Source organism: Crocuta crocuta, unplaced genomic scaffold (assembly GCF_008692635.1).
Source record: "Crocuta crocuta isolate KB4526 unplaced genomic scaffold, BGI_CrCroc_1.0 scaffold289, whole genome shotgun sequence".
NCBI classification, from domain to species: Eukaryota; Metazoa; Chordata; class Mammalia; order Carnivora; family Hyaenidae; genus Crocuta; species Crocuta crocuta.
Window position 1 is genome coordinate 688,941 of NW_027533264.1, and position 358 is coordinate 689,298.

The window sequence follows — 358 nt, forward strand, 5'->3', positions numbered from 1 at the left end:
CGCCCCACGGTCCCGGGAGCCCCTTCCCACCCCCCGCCCGGCTCCTTCTGGGTGCCCAGTAAACAGAGTTATCTCTCACGCACATCTGGACAGCTGTGAGTCTGGCCCACCCCACCCCAGCCGGCTAGTCCCCAAGGACTCTCCTGGTCTTCTTTCGTGGACTAGGGTTGGACGGCTGGGTTCTCGAGCTCCCAGCCTCGTGGCAGGTCTGCCCCAGCTTCTAGATGCCCCGGTCCTCGCTCTGGCCATCCTCGCTCTGGCCAGATTCCTCTGCTCTGGTCCCGAGCTGCATGGGCAACTTCTGTCTTCTCTCGTGGCGTCTTCCCTCAGAGCTCGCTCTTGCTCTGTGGCCTTGCCC